Below are 26,335 nucleotides of genomic sequence, written 5' to 3' on the forward strand. Positions count from 1 at the left end.
AAGTTTTAAACTATTTTAGATGTTAAATGATTTTGCATCTTTTATCAAACTTTTTAAAAACCATTCACCACTGACGTAAGACTAATAAGCTTATTGTAATGGAATTACTGTTATACATTAATGTAGTATCTGCACTTATTTCAGTTTGAAGCATGTGAAGTATATTGTTGGATACGTATTGCACAAGTACCACCTGTTCTCTAAATTTGTAAACGATTCTCAGGAGTATCAACAATACATTTTATGAAAACTTTAAGAGTATTTTCAAACATTATTGAACATTCAAGAATCTTGCCTGATGAGTATATAAAAGCAAGCCATCAAAAGATGCAAATTTTAGTAATAGAATATTGTTTGGTCTCTACAGTCAGTATATAATAAGCCTTGGAAGCTATAATTGTGATTCATGCTTAGTAATCTGAAAGTTATAGAATTTGACCAGGAACACTTTGGTAGTATTTCTACCAGGACATTAGATATCTTCCTCTGTGAAAAGCTTGTAACCTGTGTTGGGCTAAACAAGCATTCCTGTCAAGTGAAGTATATCTGTGTGGTAACATAAAAGTAATTTGTGCTTTGTGTACCTGGTCTGTTGATTAAATATTCAGTTCCAGACCAGATAGAAGACTGAATGTTGTTTAAGAGTTTGTAAAACTCTTGCATATAAATAATTATTAGTAATAACCATTATTATAAATTGTATTGTTGTTTGTATATTAAAATATATTTGTGTTAAGAAAGAAAATTGTGTGTATCAATCTTGTTGACAAACATCAAACATTTGATACATATTGACATTCAATTAACTTCTATATCAAAATTAAAATTTCTGGCTCTTTGAAACTGTAATATATAAAATATGCAACATAATAAATCAGGGAATTGTCCAAGATAGATCATGATACAAGACACTTAATTTCAGCATAGAAGAAATTTCGTATTTCAAGATGTGTGTTATCTCAAGGTTATGCAAATATGGAATATACTGCTTGAAGTCAGGAATAGTCTTCCTCTTTATTGATAAATTCAACATGCTAGGAAACAAAAGTTTTAGGTTAGAACTTCACATGGACCATAATTAATTTTCAGACAAAGCTAGATGAAGGCTATCTGTGATAGCCTCTCTAATTTTAAACCAACTGACTAGAGGGAAGACAGCTAATCAATAGCACTTACCATTAACTCTTGTTTGACCACAATTTTTATTTTTTACTCATGGACTCAATGTGTGCAACAGGTTTAATAGTTCAGGCACACTAATTACTAGGTTACACCCAGTACATTGAACCATCAATAACTTATATAACTGAACTTTGGGGATATTATGTAACTATAGTTTATAAAATTAAAAACAATGCATTAATTTTAGAAAAGAATAAACCTAGAAACTACATTCATGAAGTCCTTCTAAAATTAAAGCTTCACTTTGTTGAAGTCTGTTAGTCCTAATTATTAAAATATTAGTCTATAATTAACTTGAGATGAAACATCTCTATAAGTTTGGTGTCTTATACATTCATCTTAAATGTGTTTTCATTCTAAATATTTATTTTAGTAGCTATTTTGATTTGTTGCTCCACGAAAACTCATGGGCCCATAAAAACATTCTGAATAATTTAAAAATTTAAGCTATAGAAAATGTTCAGTTATTCAATAACAGCCTTACTTTTACTGAAGTAAATTTCTGTCAAAATACAAAAAAAACTATAGCAACTAGGCCTTTGATAAACCAAAACTGATATAAATTTTAAGTTTTTCCTATACAGCTTCAACATATTAGCATTATCAGTGATGTCGTGAAAACCCACTTGTAGAGAAATTTATATGCATTATATTTTCTCTCATTTTCATTTTACTAAACAGAATTCAGTTTCTTGTCTAATTACAAGCATGATTTTATGATCACAAATACTATAAGTATTGTAAGAAATATAAATCTCCATGACACAGAAATGTTATATAAAACAAAAACATTACAAGACAAACAGTAACTGTTTCAGCATGATTGTTATACTGTACCTAAAATAATGACTGAAAGATATTTGCATAATGATTCAAAACTACTTTTATGGTAATCTCAAAAGACTAAAGACATGGATGTTGGTCCTAAAACAAGGCAAAGAAAGAAGGAATGGGAAGATTTAGTGACCATTTAGCTCATGTTTACTTTGAACAGAATAATTACAATAATTAAATATCATAGTAAGTTTAAATATGAGAAATTTCATTTTGTAATTTTTCAAATAAAGGTGTTATCATTAATGCAAAAGCTAAGAGTATGCTTGAAATTGTCCACATATTCCATTGTTAGAACATCAGTGAGAGTCAAGAATAGAAAAAAGAAAATTAAAAAGATTTTAAAAGTCAAATGATGTGAATTGATGTGGAATATGAGCAGAAAAACATCTAAACTATAAATAGGAATGCCTTCAAGGACAGTGTAGAAAATACTGAATGTATAAAAATTCTGGAGCCACGAGTAATATGCAGCTTTTCTTAATTTAAGATACGTGACTGATTATGGCACTGACAAACTTAATCACACTGTGTGGCATGGAAAGTTGCTGCCAATTTTAATTTCTTTTTCTAGAGACTTCTCAAGGCAAGTGTGTACAAAGAAAAGATTAAGGACAGTGAATGTCAGAAACAACAAATTCATGATTAGTATCAAACCATTAAAAGAAAATTGAAATACCATCTTCAAACTTAAAGTACAAGGATAACATGTAGAACATATTCTGTAAAATTAACTGAAGAGCATATGGTTCCAGATGTTATGGCACCATATGGTAAAAACTTTCAACTGTCTTATTTTATTTCATAAAACACAATTAAAAGTTCAATTTTTAACTTATTAACATCAGTGGGAAAAATAAACAAATGAAATGTGGGGAAACTTGATAATGTTTACAGGAATTCAGTGAAAACTGATGACAGTAGTGGAAGAGTAAGAAAAATTTTTGCACTGAAACTATGATCTTCTTGCACTGATATATTTATGTAAGTATATTGCCATTTATAGTAACTTTGATGGTCTTAAGCAAAGTAATAAGCTGATGTGCATATACTAGGAAGTTGCAACAGCTGTTGTTTCGATACCAGTTCAATTAGGAGACATCCCACTTCTACAGTGACATTAAAAGCTACAAGTTTCAAATAGTCAGAAGCACTCTTGGTCCTGCCACTTGTCCATGAACATAGCATGACCCTACCACTAACAACTGAAAAGCAGTTGTGCTTAAGCCTCATAAAGCTGAAAAAACATTATACAAACAAAGTGTGTGTGTTTTCTTATAGCAAAGCCATATCGGGCTATCTGCTGAGCCCACTAAAAGTAATCGAACCCCTTATTTTAGCCTTGAAAATCTGTAGACTTACCACTGAACTAGCTGGGGGCTTATTCAAACAAAGAACTGGGCATTTCATATTACTGTATCAGATTTATGTAATTTTAGTGGGGAGAAATTGACTGTTGGCTGTTCTTGAGAGTTGGTCCAGTGTTGTGTTCCTATTAATTTCTGTTGTACATTTGCCAATAACATTCTCATCATAGATAGTACAGAAAGAAGCTTAACTATTCATTCATGTAGCCAACAGTGGTTTCAGCATAAAGAAGTAAAAATACAAGAGTTTTTAGTATCACAAGTCTCACAATCATAGCGGGTCAAAATGTTATCAGGTAGTGTATAAGGTCACATTTTTAACAAGTGTGATTCTAGTGACAAGAACATGGCTAATAAAGGGAAAACACATTCATTGTGCATTCATTTCATATAAAGTTTCTGTCAATATTCCAACTTTAAGAAAAAGATTAGACAGTCCAGTACAAGTGTTGAGAAATTGAAAGATTGTAAGTAAAAAACGAATCAAAACAAAAAATAATTATTAAAGTGTCCATGATAAATGTGGAATCATTCCTTGCATCTCAAATTATAAAGTTATCTTTGTTTAGTGCAACTTTCAGAAAGTTATTATATTTGATAGCACAAAAAATTTTGGATGTTATCATTAACAGAGACTTAACTCATAAAACATATTTTCATTCAAACAGTCCATAAATGTAACTGTTGTGTAAGTTAAACTTTTCACATTACTCATATATTGTTCAGTCACTCCTATTTTGTATAGTTTGAAATATTCAAGGTTGATGATAATTGATGAATTCTCTAAAAGCTTATCTCGCCCTGTCAAAATGATACAATTTATTAAAGATACAACCTATGCCCACTAATTAAATAAATGTAAAGAAAACTTTATTATAGGTAATATATATATCTTCATTTGAAATGATCATCACACTTTGATGTATAAACATTGACATGTTACTTCAAAGTTAACCTCCAAATCCCAAAAGTTAATTTTCTTGTCTTCATCAGACTGGTTTCTGTGTGAAGTATAAAAATCAGGAATAGTTTTGTGGTAAAAATGAGTAACACTGAAAACAAAGCAATTGTATCTATATGTTCATATAGTCTGAAAAATGTGTTATACCTTTACAATAACTAAAATTACGATCAATTTGATAGATCTGCCTATACAGTGGATCTGTATTGGAAGATAATTCAAACCAACATATTTATTGCAAAATTTGTACACATGGTTTTACACAAGTGCTAATTTAAATTCATGAAAGAAATAATTTAGTAATAAATTTATCATCTCTCTCTCAACTTTTAATAGTTTAAAATCTTTTAAAAGGTATAAAAACTGTCTTGATAAAAAATAACTGAATTCAATCGAAAATTGAACTACGCTTTAGATTTCTTAACTAAGGAGAGTAATAGAGTCAATACTCTGGTCCTTAGAACTGGTGATGCTTCCAGCCATGCAATCTGTTAATAAACAAATGGTTCACATTCTTCCGCTGACCCATACTTCTCTTCAAACTTTTCAACTGCCAGCAACATGTACTTTGTCACGAGTAGTGGATTTGCTCTGTGAAACCATTTGTTAGGCAAGTAGAACTAAGTCTCTTTGCTAAGTGGCCTTGCAAATTGGATGCAGTCAGGCACTTTGTTCTTGTCTTCATCAATTATTTATTACCTGCTTAACCTCAGGACATCCTGTCCAGTTCTGTCTTCTTGTATGTTATTACAATTATCTGCAGAAAGAAAAATAATTAATAGATGCTTATCTATATTGCGAAGTTGCATGTGTATATATATATATATTTATAATCCAAATGTTATACAGGAAATGACAAGCAAAAAACAGCCATTCACTAATTAAGCTCACAATAAAACTGCAGGGAGTAAGGTTGCAAATGTGCTGGAAAGAATTCCTTGTTGAATAAGGAATTTGGAAGATATACTTAAAAAATACAAGTAACAGTACAGGCATTGAACTAATCATCTGCAAACTCCTTATGAAAAAACATTCATTAAGAGATTGAATGTAAGGAGTACTAGTCTTCATAAATATTGGATTTTCATGTTTTTAACTCACTGTACAGATGGTGTTCTACCCTTAAATATTGTAATAACTTCATCACAGTCAGAACCTGCTTTGAAAGCAGGAGTGAACTCATGAAAACCAGTATGAACATACTATTACAGAGAAGCCAATGTTGTTTTGATAGAAGAGAGAAATGCATCGGTTCATTTATTCATAAACACAAGATCTGTTCTATACCAATTTCATGTAAAGTGTACAATGTCACATTGGCTGTGGAGTGAAGACAACAGAGCTGTCACAGGAGATCAATCCACATCCAAGAACATTTTTAAGGTCACAGTTTATACCAAAAATGGAGAGGAGTTGTATCACTACTTGATGCCTATGACAGCATTCCTCAGCACAAATGTTCACACATTTCATAGAGTCCTCAGTGGAGGCCCTAAGTAATATAACCTTCTGGACAGTGAAGTATTTCAATTTGGAGCAGAGCTTGCTAACTTGTCAATAACAAGGTTATCCTTTAGCTGTTACAACAAAAAGTGTTCGTACCCCTGAGCCATGAGTAGTTTTTCCTCATAACTTAAAAAGTATCATGATTAGGATAATGAAAGTAAAGTATATTATAAATATTATACTAACACACATCTACATATATTTTTATGTACATTGAATGACAAATAAACTGTTTACAAACAAATAACCAAACATAGGAGGGGCAGAAAGTGTTTGTGTGTCTACTTTAATGGTCAGCTGTGTAGCTTTTCAGGTGAATTACTTGGCACAATCTCTCCTCATAGCCCTCCAAGATCGTTTGACAGTACTCGACCGGTACTTTCTTCAATTCTTCTTTACAGAAGGCCTTCAACTCTTGCAAGTTTTTTGGATGACGCTGATGAACCCTGGTCTTCAACTCATGCCAAACATTTTCAATGGGGTTGAGATCGGGTGACTGCGATGGCAACTCCAGAACGCTTATATGGTTCCTCTGCAACCAGGATTGCACATATTTCAATGTGTGCTTAGGGTCATTGTTATGCTGGAAGATCCAACAATGCCCAAGCCGCAAGTTTCAAGCATCATTCTTGATATAAGTGCCTAAGATATCAACGTACTCTTCTTTTTTCATGATTCTGTTGATGCAGTGAAGTCTGCCTACACCAGAGGAGCTGAAGGAACCTCATAGCATGATCAAGCTACCTCCATGTTTAACTGTAGGGACGGTGTTCTTTGGAAGATTTCGTTCCCCCTTCTTACGGAAAATATTGCAAACATCATTGTGGCTGAATAGTTTGATTTTAGTCTTGTCTAACCAAAGAATACTCTTCCAATAGGTAAAGGGTTTATCTACATGCTTTCTTGCATACATCAATCATGCTTCTAAAAGAACAGGCTTTAAATATGGAGTTCTACGAGGGCGGCATGCTTTGAACCCAGAAGAGCGTAACATGTTTGTAACTGTGGATGTGCTTACTTCAGCCCCAGTTTCCCTTACCAGTTTCTGTGTGTCATTATGTGTTAAACGAGGGTTTCTATTAACTTCTATAAGAACCTTCCTCTGGTGAACGGTAGATATTTCACATGGGTGGAACCTTATAGTCTATCTATAATGTGTCTGGTATTGGACATCGCATTTTTTTATGCTAACCTGTGGCTCAACACTTGCTTAGTTGAAAAGAAATGGTTCTTTCAGTGAGCACTGCTGGAAACATCTTAAGCTTAATTACTTAAAGTTTATGCATGTAAAAGACATTCAACTCCCCCTAAAAAATTTTCACTCAGCTGCAGCAGGTTTCAGTAATGTTTCTGATGCATAGTTTGCAAAAGTTAACTATGATATAGGAATGCCAAAATGTACAGTGATATAGTATAGATGAACACAGAAAACCATTAAAACAAAACTTCATCAAATAGCAATTAAATACTGAATCAGTTTTACAAGCTTATGGTGAGTAGCCAGTTTAAATACACTTATTGAAACCTGAATTCATGCAACTGACAGGACTTCAACATTTAGTTGCAGATAAATGTTATTCTTAGAAAGATTTGACAAGGAACTAGTAAGTGGCAAGGACTTCTGTACTCTACTGGGAACAATGTGGTGGAGAGTCCTGAGAAACATAATTCTGTCAGACAGTGCAATGGGTGACCATAAAACTCTATTTTGAAGAGCAGGCTAGTTCTAGTGTATTTAACTGTTGATAGTCCATAATTTATAACAGTCTGGTGTGGACCTTATTTATGAAGAAAGAGAAAGTGAAGCAACTCCCAGAGGTCCCTATTTCTTCAGTAAGCATTATAAACCTGAATAACCATATGGTGCAAATTAAGCTTTAAGTATACCTGGACAAGCACCACTCACCACAGAGCAAAATTCAGGAAAGAAGAAAGGGCTACTGAAAGTAAAAGAAGAACATACCCTTTCAGAGTTGAAATGATGTGTGGAAAATGGCAATGGACAGCAAGTGATATCTAGATTAGGAGGAGACAGCCAAATAATGCAAGTATTTGGCTATAAAGGTGTGCCAGTCTACACAATATCTTCTAATAGACAAGAGAAGTGAATAACAAGGGAAACGATGAGATGACATCTCTGATGGAAAAAAAACAACACTTGGATAATGTAATGAGAATACACGAAAATGACACATAGATACGATGAAAAAACTAACAAGTCTATCTGGTAAGGGTGATAGGAGATAAATCACAAGTAGAGGAGGTACCTCCATGGTTTAAAAAAATGGGAACAGGATCTACAGAAGGAAGCAATGCATATACCGGACAAAGGAGATGATCATGATAGGAATGGAAATACAAATGGGAGATGGAGGGGAAGGAAATAGAAGTGAAGGTGATGCCCTCTTCATGCACTGCTGATGTCTTGGGGGAAAAAAACCAACTATATTCTGGATAAAAGAGAACACGGGTTTTGCGACAGAGGATATGACAGACATCATATGTGAAAATCTCTCATTTATGACAACCACATATGAAAAGGAGTAGAAATTACATCTTAAGGAAGAAGTGGTACAATGAAAAAGTGGCTAAAGATTCAAAGGGTGGAAGATTGAAAGCATGAAGGACTACAATCAGGTATGGGAAGCAGTTAGGGTGGATGAATAAGGTGAAAGGAGTGAAACGGGAGAGAAAGGATGCTATTTCTTTTGAGAAACATTTAAAGAAGAAGGTTAGATAGAGAGAAAGAAGGGAGGTTACCAACATATAATCTGGATCATCTTGCAAGGGACCAGACAAAATCTGTGTGTGAAATTGGAATGTGGTGATGGTAGGATGAAATCTGACAGACTGATACTGATGCAGAAGAAATTTAAAAAATGGGAGGGGATGATTGAAGGAGGTTCAGGATCAGAAACCACAGCTGAGCTGACCAGAATGATGCAATAAGAAGAACTCGACATTAAGTGGTTCTGATTAAGGAGAGAACAAGAGGAAGAAGACAAACAGAAGGATAAATATAAAAATTGGTCCAATTCTAACTAAAGATATCCTCTGTCAAAGCTAAAGAATGTAAAACTGGAGACCAGAAGAGGGACAGTTTGGTATTGTGATTAATGACAAATGCATTAAGGAAAAGGGGTATCAAATGGGTAGTGTAACAACCAAAATACTTTAGGAACAAGAATCTTGGTGGAATAAGATAACTGATCCACTACAAGATTCATAGCACCCGAGACACGACAAGCAAAAAAACAAACTTACCAAGACTGGGTGCAGAAAATAAGATCCAACATTCAAAAACATAGTGAATGGGTTCCCCCTTGTCAATTCAGGTAAAAGACAACAGTAAAGTTGTTAGAATGGATCATGACCAGATGATCCCTTACTTTAAAAGCTAGGAAATAACCCAAGGCCCAATGAAATGTAAGAACTTCCAAACAGTTTATGTGGGAAGGGAAGTTTGACCACTGTCTAATTAGCAGAGATCTCCTTAGGATTCGGATATACTCATTCTGTAAGAGAAGCATTTGTGAAAAGGTGCAAATCAGGATGGGGAGGAGGCAGAGGAACACCAGCTGAAGTGTTGTCTCTTTCAGGTTACCAGGCAAAGTCAACTTGTAGGGAAAGAAGAAGGAGTCCAATGGATCATGAATGAGATTCCAATGCTTTTGCAATACTCACTGAAGACAATGCATATAAATACATGACCTCACTTTAATCAAATCAACCACAAATTAATAAAAAAAAGAAAAAACAAAAGTTAGACAAGATAGGCAGCTTTATCAAAGACTGCAAATTTTATTTACCAAAAATGAACTAATGAAGGAATGTTTTTACCTTATAGCACAAGTTATCTTGATTGTTCTCAAAAACAAAAGATCCTCCAATTTCCACATTTCTGATTGTGGTTGAAATGTGTTTGGTGTAGAGCTATAATGGAAAGTTAACATTTTCCTTATCTGAAAATGTATTTCAAATAAATACTTACCTCTGCACAAATAAAAACTATTACCTCACTGGCTACTGCCATGAAATTTCCTACACAAGCCTTGAACAAATTTCCACCACTACGTGTGTTTGCTTGTATTGTGTCAGCTTGTACATAGACATGACTGTCAGAAAAAAAACACAGGTTCTTCATATAAAATGATAAAAACTTATAACCAAGGCACTTTTATAAGGTGAAACTTTCTTCTTCAGTCTGCCCCTGAAAAAGAAATGTCCACCTTTCAAAAGGGCTAGGGTTATAGCCTATAAACATAAAACTGTACACTCCATCAATAGGAGGGCAATACAGCCTCCATAAACAATAATCCTTATGAGAACTGGCACATGAATATAGGCTAATTCTTAATGAGGCAAACAAACTGCATTGGAGAAAAAGTGAATGTTAGTGGAGAGAGATAAGTATGTATCTAATCAGTGATGACGAGAAACCCACTTGTTGAGAAATTTATATGCAAAAACGGCTCGTTTGGGCTGAGAAAACACTTTACATAGAAGAGCGAACAACGTTTCGACCTTCTTCGGTCATCGTCAGGTTCTATGTAAAGTGTTTTCTCAGCCCAAACGAGCCGTTTTTGCATATAAGTATGTATCTGAAATACACTACAAGGAAATGAAAATGTTAAACCTCAGAAATGCTACTTACATCTCTGCACCACTAAGAGTTAAAAACCCACACACAGAATGCCCATGAGGTGCAACTTCCATGAGTCACCTGATGCAGTGCTTCTCAACTAAGTGAATGTTTCACCCAGGGGTTATTGAGATCAGAATCAGGATAAATGGCAGAATGAATGAATATTATCAATTATGCAACAAATCCAAGAGCAAAGTCATTATTATTATTTATTCTAGTTGTAGTTTGATGTTTAAGTCATAAAACGAATCTTGCATTTTAATTTAATACTCGATTTTGTTTTGTTTTTAAAAAAATTTGGATGGTTGAGCTGTTGTGACAAACTTATAGGAATGAATGATATTGTAAAAGACTAACATGTACTGGCCTGGTAGACAAGCACCTGTTGAAAGATTGTATCTGTCTCAAGCAAAGTAATCTCATGCCCAAAGGATTTTACAATTTTTATATTTCTGTGAAAGTAAAGCAAAGGATATTGGAAAAACTGAGTGCTGATTTTTACCCGTTTCCAAAGTGGGTAAAATGCTAGAATGTGTATTGTGACTAGAGTTTTAGACCAGTCTATCTTACTCAAATACTTATGCGAGATATTATACCAAAGGTGGATTTACAAAGAACCCTCACATGTTTCTCAAGGTAAATGAATGTCATATTTGGTTAGAAATATCAGGAATGGCTTGGAAGATATTGTAACAGCATGTCCTGTACTATACTTCCAGTTAATACCTCAGTCCTACATTTAAAATAAAAGGTGGGTCAAACTGGTCTCTTTCCAAGGAAGAAAGCACCACTTACAGAAGAAACTTTCCTTTCTGACTTCCCCAGTGGTTTAAGACTGAGAAAGCAATGGTTCTCTCATACTCCACTACAAAAATGAGGAAAGAATATACACAGGGAGAACACTGAAGAGTAGACCACCATTATCTGGAGTTTAGTCCTTATCATAAGATAGTGCAATGAGTTATTATGACAAAAGACAGAAAGTGTAAGTTAGGTGTAAAGGCATAACATTCCTAATGCTTCATTATTTTTGTTTGAAAAGTTATGGAAATTGGCCTGTCACTGATAAAGATATGCATGGAAAGCAATCTTGCAGAAAACTCCATCTCACCATTGGACACTAAGAAAGGTTGGATGGTTTTAACCCTTTTCATACTCCTCCTGTTAATGTGGATTTTCGGTAAGTATCCCTGTGACGAAATACTAGGCACTTGGTGGAATTTGAGGACATCATACATAATAAATGTTGTGTTTAGTTCCACACATTATATGGGTGTTTTTTTCCTCCTTTTTATGTGTGTTTTTCTTGTTATTGAACAAAAGGTCTTGTCAGCAATGGATATGGAAATTGTGTGTAAAATAATAGCTTTCAGAGAAGTTGAGAGGTAGGCAACATTTTTTAATTTGTATTTATCTACATATATTTTAGTAATTATTACCCATAAGATTCTGTAAGTAAAAGAACACTAACAACTGCTGTAAAGTCTGCCATACAGTTCCATCAAAAAAATTAAATCTTAAACTTTTGAAAGAATAATTTCAATGTTACATTTCCTACTTCTTTGTATTCATAGGTAAAGCTTATTTACAGTTTTATTTTCCAAGTGAAAAAGACTAAATAAAACAAAATCATTGGAAAATAAAATTTTTAATGAATTAAGACAAACTTTTAGAAAGGCTATTTGTTTTTGTTCCTTTTAAGGAATTATCTATATTAGATCACTATCAGAATATAATTTATTCAACAAATACAAATTTTATTTTTTTCCATATGATAACTCTTTCTAGAAATTCAAGCACTTTCAAGTGACAAGCTCCACAGCCTTTATACTAGAACTTATAGATGCTTCTATTCACATGGAATACATTTTTGTCAGTTTTGATATTATAAATGTTTCCTAACATTCCAGTTCTTGGTTTGCTTGATGCCATCACGTAAAAATTATAAACAGGCTTGCTTAAACCTTTAAACCAACTTCCCTGTTGTTTCCATTATGTAACTCATTACCTACCACTTCAGTGCTATGTATTTTCACCTTAAAGACTGTATTTATGAAGATTCCAATGGCCTCGCAAAGGACTCTATTAGTAGTCATCAGCAACCTCTTCATGCTTAAATGCAAATCAAGAGAAATCAAACCAGCAAAACTAAAGCCACAGTCATGGAAATGGAATGAAGATAATACCCTTGTAATGTGACCACAGAAAATCTCCTACCACTGATAATTTTCTTCAAAACCTAAACTCCAAGAATAAAAGAATTCAGTAGTATACTGTCAAGATTGAGCTACAATGATGACTTATGTTTTTAAATGTTTTAATACACTGCAATGAGTGCCATCTGTCCATAGACCTTTATAGAAAAACAACTGACTCTTTTTAGTACCAAGATTACAGAACCAATTCAAATAATCTGCACTGAATCAGAAGTGGAATTATTAAAACATTCCATAGTAAACTCAGTCCAAATGACAAACACACTGCCTAAATCCACTTTAAAAGAAGTAAAATGTTATTACTAATTTGAACCAAATTGGACTGTTTTGGCATTTGCTTTTCCTTATTTACATAAATGACATTGATAGACATACAATTACTAAATTTCATAACAGAATTTAAGGATAACAAGGTTTATTAAAGATGCCTCACACTTACAAAATACAAGACATCTCAATATATCCCTGATATTTTGACCATTTCTTGAGTCTTCCTTTAAATTTCCTAGAATTTATTGCATCTACAACATCTGATAATAGGATATTTCAATGGCTAATCATCATGTTAAAAAAGCAGAAATCAAGAACAAAAAAGAGCATGTAGTATATTTAAGTAAAACTGAGTTAACACTTATTGAATATCCAATTAAAACTGAATTAACTTTAGAGATAAACTGAATAAGTCTCTTTTGGTAAGTGGAGATTCAATAAAGATATCTACTACAAAGTAATCTTAAAAGTGTTACTAATTGTACTGATATTAAATGAAGTGCACAAACTGAATAAAAATTGAAACACAAAATTATCAACTATATTAAATAATGAAAACAAATGTACTGTATGTAACTACTCTGATGTTTTAAATACATAGGACTAACTGACTTTTTCACATTACTCAGCTGAGATCTTGTATTGGGCCACATAAAAGAAAATTGTTTCAGACTAACTAAATCTAAGGATCTTTAGTTCACAAAATATCTCACATTCTCATATCATAGGTAAGCATACCCTCTACATAACTACTCAGGGGCACGACTGTCAACATCATTACACAATGTGTAATATTAAGAAATATTCTACTTAGTCAATAATAGGTATTTACTTTTGAAAACAACAAACAAAAAAGTTTTATCAGCCACTCATTATGGGAAACTTGTAACAATTACACTTCCAAGTTCATACCCTTACTGTTGTTATTCATGTAATTGGAGAGTATAAAACCACTACTAAGTTAATCATATACCAAGCAGCCTGATGAACCTTGGTATTGATCTTGACAGCAACAAATATATTGCAGTTGACCTATTATTATATATCCTTTTTTTTAAAGTAAAGTAACAAAGAACTTTCCATATATAAACTTATCTTAACATCTAGCATAAGGATCAACTCCACTCACCCTCAACTGAATCTTGGCAATAAATTCTCCAAGCCTACTGTATTTTTATTTGACCACTGCTATGCCCTGGATTACTGCTTTAGTCTAGGTCAATGCCTATCTAGTATGACCGAGAGTTGTACATAATTAACAGATAGTTTTCTCCAAACAAGAAGAATAGCAGTGGAGCAGTTAGAATAGATTCTCTTCCTATGGTCCCATTATTTGGGAGTCATTTCCTGACGGTGCTGCTTTATAATTTGTATTTCCATCACCACTGGGACTACAGTGATGATGGTTTCATCAGTAGTTTGACCCTTTCCTTTTACTAAAGGTAATTATTATGGCCAACATTTCACCGTAACTGAAATAAAAAAAACAAAACATTATTATTCTTTGGAAATTAAAGATCTTTATTTTTACAAAATTTATTGTTAAAATGTCTAACTTCCTCGAGTATGTACTAAAATTTCTAAAAAAACATTATATTTCTATTATGCAACTGAATCCATCATTTGGAGTTTTGATTCAGTACATAAGCCATATCTCAACAAAATAAAAAGATATGATGTTTGGATTTTATATTATGGCTTGTCAATATTAATACTTTGAGTTTCTAACTTGTACAAACTATACACTTAGTATTTTGACATTACTGACATCTAATTTTAACCAGTGGTGCATTCAACATGCCATGTAACTCACTAAAATCTATATCTGGATGTGTTCTTTTAATATTAACTTTTAAATTAAAAAATTAACTCACATATAATATTAAAGTTTGAATTATAATCTACAATTTGATTCTAAACTTATTGACATAAATTCATAAAATAGTAGTTCAATAAGATTTTGAATGCATGTCAACATATGCAATGACATGACTTTTGACCCATGACCTGTTGTGAAATGGTTAAAGATTAGGTATGAAATAAAAATCATAAAATTAAATACTTTGACCTGTGTTCTTTTTCATAAAATGTGTTCACAACAAAGTAAATTGAGATATATTGATGTCTTTAGTTTCCTTTCAATTTATGTATCATTAACTATTTAATTAATCTTTTTTTCTGATAACCTCCATGAGGTGGATCCAGGAATTTAAGAAAGAGGGTCCAGATGCAACTATCAGGATAGCCTCACAGGTGTATTAAAATCAGCAAGTATTTTCCCATAATTTCTGTTATAATTGAAATCAGAATATTCATATACAATCTAAACCATCACATAAACCAAAGAGAAGTATCAGGATTTGGAATTCTAACAAAGGAAGAGCCCCTCCTCCTGGATCTGCATATACCTCTACTAAAGAGTACATTTTACAATAAGCTATATGATTTGCCCATAAAAAAATGCATGTTATGAGGTCCTGGCTGACTCCCTAAAAAAAATGTTAGGTGCAAACCCTAATGAACTGTCATTAAATCAGCAATGTGGATTGAAATGAATAGTTGATAATCAAACATCAAATATATAATACTATATTCAATGGAACTCTGTGAAAGGTTGTGGTATAAGCACTTTGACCCCAATCCATGCCCATTAGGCTGTCAGAAACTATACCTATATCTTTATAAAACATAATGCTCAACTAGAATATCAAGTACAAAATAGTGTTATAAATGAGTGTCTAGTTCGTTTAGCAATTAATTAATAAATTTACCATTTCTCACAATAGATGCATCTAAATTTTGTCTGGTATAAATAGCAAAATTACATTTGTTCTTTTAGAACACAAAAATTAATCTTGACTTTGAAGTAATGGTACTCAACATTCCCTCTAATTTTTTTTTAATACAGGAGTGAAATTAATTTTTTCATGTGAATCAGTACCAAGGTAATGTGCAGATGTGTACTACCCCTTGCTGTTTTTTCAAGGAGGTAGGTATTTTTATTTCAACTCTATTAGATCATTAGCCCACTTTTCAATGCTACCAGTTGGTTATTTGGGCTATATGCTTAGCAACTGCTTAGGTCATTAAGGCTGTCAATATGTTGAGACTCCTTACCATTACTGATGATGTGTACAGCTGAATAAGGAAAGTTCACAGAATTTAACTAGTTATTATGGAGTCCAGCAATATGAAGGATACAGTGATGGTAATAATTCTGATTTCACTGCAACATGATATGCTCCTTTAATTCTAAATAGTTTGATCTCTCTATTCTTTGCTCTTAAAAAGCATTTTACTTTCAACTTTTACTCCATTAGCTTTTTCACATTTTTACACTGCCATAGATTAACATTAGGGTAGTGTCAAAGAACTAAATATATCGACAGCCTCAATAACTATGTCACCAAGAACTCAATGAGCTACATCGAGTTGATAAGGAGGATTGACAACAGAGAAGTCTGGCATGCCATAGTCGTCGATGTCTGCCGCAGATTTGATACATGAAGAAGAAGATTAACATATTCAACTATAATGTAAAACTGGACATCTTAATACTGTTCCAGGAGTTACAGTTACTTGTATTAAACTCTTTGCTCACTTACAATTTATATATTTGATTAAGATTTACTTTTCACAATTTCACCAATATTACTAGTATAGAAATGAAATCTAAAATCAAAACTTACAAAAATAATTGGACTAAAGTTGAAAAGTTGCTTGCCTACAGCACATTAGATTGTCTTTTTTTTTAAACAACATAGTTAAATTGCGTTAATAATAATCGTATTAGTAATAATACATTATTCTATCACCACGTTCAATCTATAGTTAAACTTCGTTGATTATCACGATTTATACTTGTAAGTTGTACACTAAGTCCTACCGATTTGTCATTACCAACTTCATTTTAGCCTACGTAATTTCATTCCTCGTTTTCTTCAGTTCTGATCTCATTTAAGACAAAGCATATCACTAGAGTATTTGTACTTCTTTTATAATGTCATTTTCATCTAGCTCTACACATAACATAAAACTCGCATTCTTTATGTTTATTACTTCTGCACATGTGCATTACAAAAACTATTATTAAGAGTATGTGTTGGAGCCATCTAACGGAATAGTTCTAAATCTTCTCTATTATAATAATTTTCTTAAAAGCAATAATATCAATACAAAATACGTCCTATTTATTCTATTAACCACTCGCATGTTTAGCAGCACTGACATAATAATTTTCAATAAAATTAGTTTAATTATGTTTTATATTTAAATGTTAATAAACACAGCACTTTTTGCAAAAAAAATGCGAAAATATAATGTATATGTTATATATTATATTACATATAAATCTGTATTAAATCGTGTAGTTATCTCTCTTAATTATAGTTATAATATTAATAATTGTCAACATTATTTTGAAAGGTAGACCTTTCATCACAATTTGCAAAGTGCTAATGAGAGCACAAAAGTACATACACATTTTACATTATTATAAAAACGGGAGGTTTTTGAAAAGTACGAATTGAATAATGGTTTTATAATACCAGTAATACTTTTTATTTCTAGAAATGTAAACATATGTTAATATTAATACACTTTGAAATATTAACCAAATATTAATTTTAGAAGGGGTGGCGTATTATTAAAGTAATAGCTGCCTTCTTCCGAGTGGGTTGCCGCGCCCTAAGAAGTGAAGAGAATCGATTGAAAAGGTGTTTAGCTCGTTTGAGCGTTGTTTTTACACCGGTATCAGGTGTTGGTTATAGTAATCTGTTGAAAGTAATCAAACAGAGGTAGGACAAGTAGTGTAAATGTATTTGTAATGTATACTTTTTCTACATAAAGTGAATGTATATTCTAAAATAAAACTAAAAATGTAGAGAGAAGCATAAAGTTGCTTATTTGATAATTCAAGTAAACTATTTCAGTATTTGCCTTAACTAAAGTTATAGTTTGCTAGTACTACTAACAATATTATTTTTAGTATTAGTGTCTAATTTAGACTCAGTGTAAAGTAATATTTTAAGTATATAGTACATTGCTGGAGATTTCACACAACCTGAGTAAATGTTGTCAGTTTGATACATCATACATTAGTGAAGTATTAGGCCTTCTGTTAATATTTTGATGACACAAATAGTTAATATTGTAGTTTAATGTTTCAGTTTACTACTGCCACATTATTGCTACAATGGGTGCAAGACATATATTTGTTCAAATTAAAATTACAAATACTGAGTATTAATATACTTTTATAGCTTCTTTGTTTTTAGTTATGATAAATTGTGGGTTCTACATTTATTACAACTGTGTTAGCTGAATAAGTATATAATTTATAAATGAAAATGTATGCCAGTACAAACTGTAAATAGTATGATATTATTTGAGAATCTAACACTAATTCAGTCTTTAGCTATATAAGACAGAAATTTTTGTGGGGAAAATATGGAGTGGCTGTATAAGCAAGAGCTATTATTATGGATATGAATGACAAATATTTGAAAAAAAGTGTTGATGTAATACTGTATGCACCTTATTGATATCACAGTACTGGTCTTTAGTGATGTACGTGCACGTGAATTATTGAAAGCCAAGTTGATTGGGTTACGACATGACTCGAACATACCATTAATCAATTACACCTAATTTATTGCATATTAGCTTTTAAAACACCAATTTTTTATGCTCATAATGCAGCACAATGCACCATTTTAAGCTAAAAACCTAAATTTTTCCAGAGAAGCATGCCTTCTAGACCACCTCTAACATATGATCTTGTTATATTTTGGACATACATGTGGTGCCTTTGTTCAACTTGCATTCTACTTCTTAATCTTCACTTTGTATGGACAACAAGTTTTGAAAACATATAAATTATGACATGGACTTCGACCCTTTAACATCTCAAATTGTTGTCCCTCATTAAAAATTCCTGTTACAGAAAATACATCTCTAAAGCAATCTGATTCCATTTATCTTTTTTTGTATGTGAACCTCATTTGTTATGGTGCAAATGTTTTCAAACTTGTGTTTAATAGTGAATCTGATAAAATTGTTCTAATTCTTAAAAATACTTGGGTTATAGAATTTTATATTTTTGTCTTGAATTGGCCATTATTATTATTTATAATTTAAAGTGTTTGAAAATGAAAGGTTTTAATCTTACTGAATTGTGCTATAGTGATTTTCATACATTTAAATTTATTCAAATACTGAAGCAATTGGGAAACTTTATTAGAGTTCTTGAAAGTGGGAAATGTGCCATCCTTGTATTGATGCTAATAGAGTGGTTCATATGTGTGGGAACTTTCTGTATGATTGTTTCTTCGTAATAAAACAAAGTGATTAGCCAAATATAGCACCAGTCTCAAAGTGATGGTGATGAACTTCATAATAGTCTTTCATTGACAGAAACATCATACTTTTGCAGTAATGTTTATTAATATTAGAAGTGTTGATTTGGGAATATTCACATTTTTCGAATGATCATTGTAAATCAAATAATTCTTTACCAAAATTGTCACAATGTACAGTACTGTTAAACTTCAACTGTTGTCATTCATGAGAAAATTCGAAGATGTTCTTTAGAGTATTTTTTATTGGTATTAAACATCTTAAGTAATTCAACCAAAAGAACAGTTAAAGCATGATTATAAGTTCAGTATTAGAAACTATTGGTTATAAAGGATGTCTTTCCTTATGAATTTTAGGTAGATCTTAAAAGAAACACCTGGATGGCTCTCTGGTGTTTAATGTTTAAATTGTGTCTTTCATTAAAAATGTCATTCAATAACAATACTTCAGCGTGGAAGCACATTAAACTAAGATAATAATAAATTGGCAAATAATAATTTTGAAGCAAAAGAAGTGATCAATGTTCAGTTAAATTTTAATGTTCCCTCTCAAAATAAATCACTTTGTTGTACTTATAGATAACATTTTGCCAATTATTCATTAGCTATCCTTGTAATTTATCATTTTATCAGTCAGTTCATGATGGAACTTCATAAATTTAGAATAATCATTTAAAATTATACTACTCTTTCTCTTGTGTGATTTGGAAATTATAACACTATGTTTAATTGTTTAAAGCTGTACATTTTTCTTTACTTAAATTAAGAAAATGTGTGTATTCACAAGTTTAGTTACTACAAGAAGTCATAAGTATTACAACTTATCTGAGTTATATTGTTTCTAAAAGATGGATAAGTTGATGTGCCAAATAATTGGAAAAAAGTGTTTGTATCTTTTAACAAAATAACTTCATTAGGAATGCTCAATTTTAAATTGTGCACAAAACTATCTTTTCGACATTGCTTGAAGTATACTTTGAACAATTTGATACAACATTATCAGGTTGTTCTGAAAGCAAATTTTTGGCTAACTGTTGCTTCAAACTGTATAACTTAACCAGCTGCAACTCATTAACTTGGGTAAGAATTTTATTGTGTTGTTTTTCAATAGTATTTAAAAGTATACAAAATCTAATCTTCATACTTGGTTCTCCAACATTTTAAATGCCTCTATAGGTTGTTTTAGGCTGCTTAAATAACTTATTTTGTTTTGTTTAATTTCAGCATTATAATAATACTAACAAACATTTCATAATATCAACCTAAGAATACCATAACAACAAGTCAACTATATTATGCACTAAGGTTTAAGCATGTTAAGAATAACATCAAAAGTAGTACACCTAAAAACTGTTAATAAATTTAAAGCCCCCACCTTGTTATAAAATTTAAACATTAAAGTACTACCTTAAAATAACTTGAAAATATTTTTATACAAATAATTGAAATTAAAGAGTTCCTAAGTGTAAACATTTACATAAGTTGCAGAGTAGGAAAAGCATACCTAATTGATTGAAATTGAAACAAAATATAAAAAAATTATGCATGGAAAAACACAAAATTGTAATTAAATATTAATTACTAAAGCTCCTTTTAGTATGATCTCTGTGTTAGTGTACATGAAATTACAAAAGAAAAAAACTCGTAAAAGTTCCCTATAGACTTGTTCACATTTTGAATTATTCTAGGAACGTAAGAAAGACTTCATCCCATTAAGATCAGTAAACAAAGAAAAGGTTTGAATTGTAAATTATTTAACAAATTCTTGAGAAACTTAAGTAACAAAAACAAATCATATCTGGCAAACCATTCTACAGCTGTAAAAGTCTCAAGATGAAAAAGTTATGCTTGATAACTGGCCTGAACTTGAACTTCTATAGCATACATCCTTCAATATTCAGGATTTCTTTTCACCCTACCACCATACAGACCTTCTGTAGTCTGTATAATCAAATCCTTATTGATATAAAACATTTGTATCAGGTCATTTCTAGTTGTTATGCGCCCAAGGGAATACAAGTACAAATCTTTATTAGCTGTTTTTATATTGCTTAAATTTGGAGAAGGAGTTATTGATTAATTGTAACACATTGGTGATTACTGCTGTGTTTGTTATGTACTATTCTGTCTGATGAGGTTTGAATTGAACTAAATGTACCTTCAAAAATAGATGTGGTGGACATAGTGTAGTTGGAATACTGTTGTTACATGCTCTTTGTAATTAATGAAAAGGGATTAGATAAAAATGTAACGTTAAAAAATTGCCTTAGACTAATGCCTTATGACAAGTTTAATTAATTATAATCATATTTCACCAATTTAGAAAAGCCATTCACACCAAAACAATTTGACATATTGTCTTTCAACTACTGAAACAAATAAGACCAAATTCCATCTCGTAAGTACCACTACTGTATACTGTGAATTGTTGGACCAGGTACTTGGAGATGAGAGTTGTTGACCATTTCTATTTTAAAACTTGCCTTCTACCCAATTTGTTCAAACCTGTTTGTTGATGTAGGTGCTGGGGTGAAAGATAAAATACTAGTCTGAAATTGCCTTGTTTATTGTTTATGCTTAACTGAAATGGATATATAAGGTCCCTTTTAACTCTTTCATTACAGATTCTATGGAATCCACCCAGCTCATAACCACAAAATTATCCAAGAGAGTAATTTTACTGTGATTTTTGATAATGTATTCTGTATTTAAAAATATTTGCAGATTATTGCTAAACATTACATGGTTTTCATACACAAAATATCAGGTTTTGAATTAAGTATTAAGATTTTTTGTAAATATTTTTTTCTTTCAGAATGTTGAACATCCAACATTCTCTAATTTTGATTTTAAGCTTAAAAATACTTTTATACATCAGAAAATTTTCAAATTTCACATGTGAAATCTCTAACATCCAGGTAGTTACCATATATTTTTTATGAAAATTTTACATTTTATCTATTATTTTCTCTATTGACCTTATATGGTTGATAGATTTGATTGATCTTGTAACCACTATAAAAGATTAGGAAATAAATACAAACTTTGTTTTTTTCTTTCTAGAATGACTGCAAATTATAACTCAAATACAAATATTTAGTCTAAGTAGCTTAAACGTTATAACATTATACATTTAATATTTTTATTATATTGACCTTTTAGTCATTACGGGCTAACATCACAGAAATTAGTGATGCAGAGCATATGCACTAATGCTAACATATCCGATAATATAAAACTGGCCTTTATGAAGTGACCTGTCTTGGTTGTGTTTTAGTGAACTAATATTTTGTCAAATAGTCACATTTCACTTATAATACATTATATATGTTTATACATTATTATTATTTACAAACAAGTTTTAACTTAGTTTTCTTCAATCATAGAAGTAAAATAAACAATTATTTCTTCCATTTATGACCTTTGTACTCATTAACTGTTTGCTGTTTGTTGTTATGCACTAGAGGATATGAAACAGAATAATTTTTTTCAGGTTTCATATATACATTTGAATAATCAAAAAACATATCAGTACTACAGAATTCCATTTATAATTTATTAAGTTTTGTAACTAAACCATATTTAAGTCTGATTTAAAAAATGCAATTTGAATAGGCTAAAGATTCAAGTTACCAGCATGAAGATTTGTCTTGAAAGAGATAATGCCATTGTATTTTAAAATGACTGAGAAAGTTACTTATGGAACAATCTGAGCTTTAGATTGTTTAAGTATTTTTTCATATTTACTTTTAAATTAGGAAATGAATTAATGTATAATATAAACAGTTTGAATTATAATATACAATCTGGTACCAAACTTAATGACATAAATTCGTAATAGTAGTTCAATAAAATTTTGGATGTGAGTCAACAAATATAGCAACATGTAGTTTAACCCGTGATCTGTATAGAAAGAGTTAAGTCACTGATTGATGAACAACCAGTCAATATCCAAATACTGTGGAAATGTACATACTCCTTAATAGTTAAAGGATCATCATTGTGACAGGTTTTAAACATACTACAACTGGCCTTAATGGTGTGAATATTTTACACATTTGTATAGAATTACATAGAGTACACAGTTTTCTTTCATTGGACATTACTTTTATTTGTGAAGCATTTGGGCAGAGATCTAATGCAATATTTGCCATTATTTTACCATGTCCTTTTATTGGAAGTTTACTTTAAAAAATGGTTATCACTATTCGTGTATATTTCCTGTATGCATTAATTTCCTCTAAAATTGGAAATAAAAAGTAGTAGGACAGGCACAGGTTTATGAATGAACTTGCATAATATTTCATATTTGTCGTAGGATTCAGTTGTTAAATGATTGGTTAGTAGTTTGCTTCAGTGGAAACTGGGTTCTATAAGCATTCTCTGAATAATTCACAAAATGACCAGATTGTAATTAACTGCTTTATAATCATTGCAGTTATGAATAGTTCTATCAATATATAACAATATTTCATGCAGTGACGAGCTCGTATGTTAACTGGTCTGTTATTTTGATAACAGAAACATGAGTCAAAGTCTGGTGTTTATTAATCAGTCTGTTATTAAATTTATTATTCCAAAATAATGTAAAGTGCACCAACAAGCTGTAGACCCTTCAACTTTGCAGTATGCAACCTTTAAGGGCTGAGACTCGGAACCAACAAATAGTTTTGTTCACTGAGTTCATCCCTTTTTAATAGAAAGAATATCAGTATATTGGAAATAATACAGATGGTTTAAAATATTGAAGTTTTGAGGTGAGAGTTAAATATTTGGTGTATTTTTTTACCTTTGGTGGTGAATTACAAGTGACTTCAATTGGTTAAAATTGGTAATTGTGTTCAAGCTGTAGAAACCGAGATGCAAAGTTAGTTTTTAGCACATTTTTAACTTGGCAGGTTTGCTTGGTAATATGTGTGCTGTCTTTTAAAGTGAATTGAGTTAGTGTATGGATATCTGTTGAGTAAATGTCCTGGTGAGTAAGGGGTATGACTAAGATGGTCTGAGTGGGCTTCTGATACTTTTTTCTATTTTAAATTTGTTTCAGAGTCTGTTTTACATCAGGTGAGAAATTCTCTGATCTAAACAATTGAAGTCCAATTATGAAGATCCCCTTACTTTGAGATCAACTAGACTGATCTTTACCTTTTTTTTTTTTTAAATCAAATTCTAGAACATTTTTATAGGTTTGCAGTGCAAGTCTTACAAAAATTTGAAACATTTAAATGTTTGTTTATAAACCTAGAAATGTTAATTTAATGAAAGTTAAACTTAATGTTGATGAACTGGTATTAAATACTAAAAGGAACAACATGATATTATATGAACAACATTTGTTTTAGTTGTGTGTCATAACATCATTACATTTATTTATAAAATTAGTGAAGTCTGAGTACTTTGATTTTGTTATAGAATATGGAGCATAAGTAGAAATGGCAAGTTTACTTGTTCTCTCTAAAAGTTTTCAGACATTATTTACATTTTCTTATATTAGGGCTTTGTTTAATTTATTTCATTACCCTTAAGTTAGGATAAGATTTGAATTAGATTAAATTTCTCCTCTTGCTTTAGTAATTTTCAGGTCTATAATGAAAAATATTCTACTTAAGAGTGTAGATTTTTTTTTATCTGTGTAATAATAAGTTAGATAATTAGCTTTTCTATTACTATCTAATGGTTTATTATTATTATTATTTTGCTTACCTAAGAAGTACTTTAGGGATAAGTGGTTTTATATACTGACACAGAAGAAGGTTTAAAAAATTAAGTAAATACCATTAAATAAATATTTGGAGAGAATATGATTAAATCCAATCTTAATAGTTTTGCCATTTAGTATAACAGAATCCTACCTTAAATATTTATGTGCATTAAACAGTTAGTAGCATTCAAAAGTTATATTAATAATGTAAAAATATAATTATATGTTATTAATATTTTGGAATTTATATCTTTTGAGTTTAATAGAATAAATGAATATGGATGATCTGTGTGTGCAAAAATGTGCATCTACACATGTGGTATGAATATAGAGTACCACAGTATTTGTTGTTGTACATGTATATTACTGTTTCAACAAAGATAGTCATTGTGGGTGTCTGTAACTCTATTTATCTTCTGACTCTGCAGTTTTATTGAGTGACCAGAAGTATTTTTCAGAATGGAGGCTATGAGTAGTTTGTTACAAGATGAGAGATGAAATTGATAGCAGCCATTGTTTGTGAAGAAATGAATATTATACCTTTAAAATTGTGTTAATAAATTACAAGGTAGTAAGTACTAACCAAACTTTTTTGGAGTTGTATTATGACAAATTTATTTTGAAATAATTCAAGAGGTAAAAATTATTTTAAATATCTTATTGTAGAAATTTTTCTTATCATAGGCCAGCAATTGAAGTTGTGTAGAGAATTATTTACTTAAAATACTTTGCTGAAGGTCTATTACCTGGTTCGTAAATACATATTTACTGCTTCATAGTGTGTGCTGTTTTTTATGAAATAAGTGGTTTGGAGTTTTGTGATGAAAATGTTTAAGCTAAATTAAAATAATTTGATGCCAGATTTCCTAACATAATTCATGGTCTCACACATATACTGTTAAGTTGTCCTTTTATGGGTGGGATCTTTTAACAGTTTAACTTGTGAAAATAATTCAAATTCCAGTAAATGTGAAGTATAACAAGTTTATTTCGTTAACATTTCTACATGCTTGAACAATAAACTAACTTTCTGGCCACTTTTACAAATGACACCAACTGCCTACACTAACATCAAAATTGACTTCAGATTTTGTGATTGAAAACAAACTTTGAACACCCATTGACTGATTTACTTTGCTATTGTTTTAATTAAACATAAAAGATTAAACAATATATGTATATAAAAATACAAAATTCAAATTAAAGAACTGTTACTTATCACAGAAGTCACTTCGTTATGATCTCTGTGATAGGTTAGATGGAATTATGAGAAAAAACACGTGAAAATTACTATTAA

At 31.1% G+C, this 26,335-nt stretch overlaps 1 protein-coding gene and 1 long non-coding RNA gene across 16 annotated transcripts in view; one reads left to right on the forward strand and one right to left on the reverse strand.

The window, feature by feature from the left end:
* Positions 1 to 1,588: 1,588 nt before the first annotated feature.
* On the reverse strand, positions 1,589 to 17,081 carry LOC143253675 (uncharacterized). Its single transcript, XR_013029766.1, has 3 exons — positions 16,671 to 17,081; positions 14,111 to 14,453; positions 1,589 to 5,101 (listed from the first exon to the last, which is right to left on the reverse strand). It is a non-coding gene; the product is annotated as an uncharacterized LOC143253675 (long non-coding RNA).
* A 558-nt stretch (positions 17,082 to 17,639) lies between these two features.
* The window catches only part of LOC143253676 (protein hu-li tai shao-like), a 114,278-nt gene continuing 105,582 nt past the window's right edge, over positions 17,640 to 26,335 (forward strand). For 8 of the 15 annotated variants that reach the window (XM_076507896.1, XM_076507904.1, XM_076507908.1 and 5 more), the window contains exon 1: positions 17,640 to 17,777. The gene's annotated coding sequence lies outside the window, so the exon portion shown is untranslated. The remainder of the gene's footprint in view (positions 17,778 to 26,335) is intronic. The other 7 variants (XM_076507897.1, XM_076507905.1, XM_076507910.1 and 4 more) reach the window with 1 other exon arrangement.

This window comes from Tachypleus tridentatus, chromosome 6 (genome assembly GCF_004210375.1).
Source record: "Tachypleus tridentatus isolate NWPU-2018 chromosome 6, ASM421037v1, whole genome shotgun sequence".
Lineage (NCBI taxonomy): Eukaryota > Metazoa > Arthropoda > Merostomata > Xiphosura > Limulidae > Tachypleus > Tachypleus tridentatus.